Source organism: Carassius carassius, unplaced genomic scaffold (assembly GCF_963082965.1).
Source record: "Carassius carassius unplaced genomic scaffold, fCarCar2.1 SCAFFOLD_58, whole genome shotgun sequence".
Lineage (NCBI taxonomy): Eukaryota > Metazoa > Chordata > Actinopteri > Cypriniformes > Cyprinidae > Carassius > Carassius carassius.
In genome coordinates, this window is record NW_026775030.1 from 1297501 (window position 1) to 1300000 (window position 2500).

The 2500-nt window shown below is 36.2% G+C and overlaps 1 protein-coding gene across 2 annotated transcripts in view; it reads right to left on the bottom strand.

Annotated features, from left to right (window-relative positions):
* The window catches only part of hycc2 (hyccin PI4KA lipid kinase complex subunit 2), an 86995-nt gene that overhangs the window by 71291 nt on the left and 13204 nt on the right, over nt 1–2500 (bottom strand). The gene's annotated exons all lie outside the window — the stretch shown is intronic.

Below are 2500 nucleotides of genomic sequence, written 5' to 3' on the forward strand. Positions count from 1 at the left end.
AGTCACTGCTTTCTTATTAAAACTGATTTTTTTTTCATTGTAAGTAAATTGTATTTATATAGCACATTATACTGTAACATACTGTAGCAAAGCTATCCAAAGTGCTCAACAATGTGAAAGACAATTAAAAGAGAAAAGCAAACACAGAAAAGAAGCAAACAATACAGACAATAAAAAAAACAATGAAGAGAAATTAAAATGCTAAAGAGAAAAGATATGTTGTCATCCTCTATTTTAAAATGGTAATGGAAGGTTTAAGGCAGCAGACTTGAGCCAACTGGGTCCACAGACGGGAAGTGACTGAGAAGACGGTCACCAGTAGTTATCAAACGGGAACGAGGGACAGATAAAAGAGCCATGTCATCTTTACATTTACATTACATTTAATCATTTAGCAGACGCTTTTATCCAAAGCGACTTACAAATGAGAACAACAGAAGCAGTCAGGTCAACAAGAGAACAACAACAGTATACAAGTGCCATGACAAGTCTCAGTTAGTCTAGTACAGAACGCATAGGTAGGTTTTTTTTTTTTTTTAAAAGACAAGAAAAGGAAAAGTGCTAGTGTTAGTTGGTTAAGTGCAGGTGAAAAAGATGAGTCTTTAGCTGTTTCTTGAAAATGAGTAAAGAACCAGCTGGGGACAGTCCAGGAAAAGGTCCTTGAGAGTGATTTTGAACTTTGAACTTGAATCTTTAAGATCAGATGGAGCTTAATTGTTAAGAGCTTTAAAAAAAAACAACAGAATCTTAAACTGAACTCTAAAATGGACTGGAAACCAGTGAAGAGAAGGTAAAATTGGGCTGACATGGTCATATTTCTTTGCCCCAGTCAGCAGCTCTGCAGCTGCATTTTGTACCAACTGGAGACGAGAAAGCGATGACTGATGAAGACCTGAGGACAGTGAATTACAGTAATCTAAACGTAAGGTGATAAAAGCACGAATAACCTTCTCCAAATCCTGAAAAGACAAAAATTATTTAAGTTTAGAGATGACCTGTAATTGGTAAAAACTGTTCCTTACGACAGAAATAATTTGTTTGGACAAACATGATTTGAGTCTATAATAACGCTCGGGTTTCTAACCTGTGAGGAAATGGAGGGAAGTGAGTGCTCAGCTCCTTAATAATATCCACTTATTTTGGGGGGACCAAAAACAATAATTTCTGTTTTGTTCTTATTGAGTTGGAGAAAGTTATGTGATAACCATTTTTAATATCTGAGATATATTCCAGCAGTGGTTGAATGGAATCACCAGCTTTTAGCATCAGGTACAAGTGTGTATCATCAGCATATAAATGAAAATAAACATTGTGCTTCCTGATAATATCCCCCAGAGGGCACATATATAAGTTAAAAAGAAGCGGTCCCAGAACAGAGCCCTGAGGTACTCCACTAATCACAGGCCATTCATTGCTGATTTTGAGAGTGATTTTGTGTACGTAGCTGGTCAGTGAACTACGGCTCTGTGAAGTAAATGTTTCTCCATCTGAGATTTACTGCTTTACTGACCAGATCCACATGAACATCACAGGAGATTTATCATGCAATGGTGTTGATTTTAAGTTTATTAATTTATCAACAAATTATCTTTGTTTTCTGTTCCAGTATTTGAGCTAATTTAAATTGTCATTTCAGTTTTGTTGTTTCAGGGAAAAATTACTTTGATGCATCACTATATGAAATCATAACAACTATTAAGAAAGAGCTGAAGACACACAACCATAAACAAAAGAAACTTTTATTTGCTGTAGTTAATTAATTAATTTGTTTTTCATTTTTTTTATATATCACATCAGTACTTATGTACTGATTAAATCCAGTGGTCAAACCCGGTTCCATTTCTCCATGCAATTCACAGACAACCCATCCTAAAATGAGTGTACATATCTCCAGATCATTATTATCCTCATCTATCAAACCACTTATTAATACATGCATCACATTTCATATCAAAGTTATTCTGGGTTAATTTCCTCAGTGTTGAGAGGCTTGTTTATTACACTGCTGCTATGATAATCAGTCTAATGGCACATTAATCTGTCAGCACACTCCAATCATCTAAATTAAAACAGATCCCTACTGTATATGAACATCTCTTCAGAGAGCTCAGTCAAATCAGCATTACTGCTGCTGATCGTCTTTCTGATCCCAAATCAATCATCTCTAACTCAAACATCACGACTCGATCTACAGTCATAACTCTTTCTGAAAGCTCATTCCAAACCCTTCTCTCTTTACTGAAGTGCTCTGCTCAAGTAGTGCTGAACTGACTTTTCCATTCCCCCGTTTCTTTCTGTGTTTAATTCACTGCCTTCCGTCTGTTCACCTGTGTGTGTGTGTGTGTGTGTGTGTCATGACGGAGTGACTGCCTGGCTTTTATCCGTACACCAACACGATGAAACGGATCTTAATCCTGATCAGGATTTCCTGAAGTAATATAAATGAAGGGACTTTCATGACATCAACTAATAATTTCTCTATTGTAGAGGCTGAAGTCAA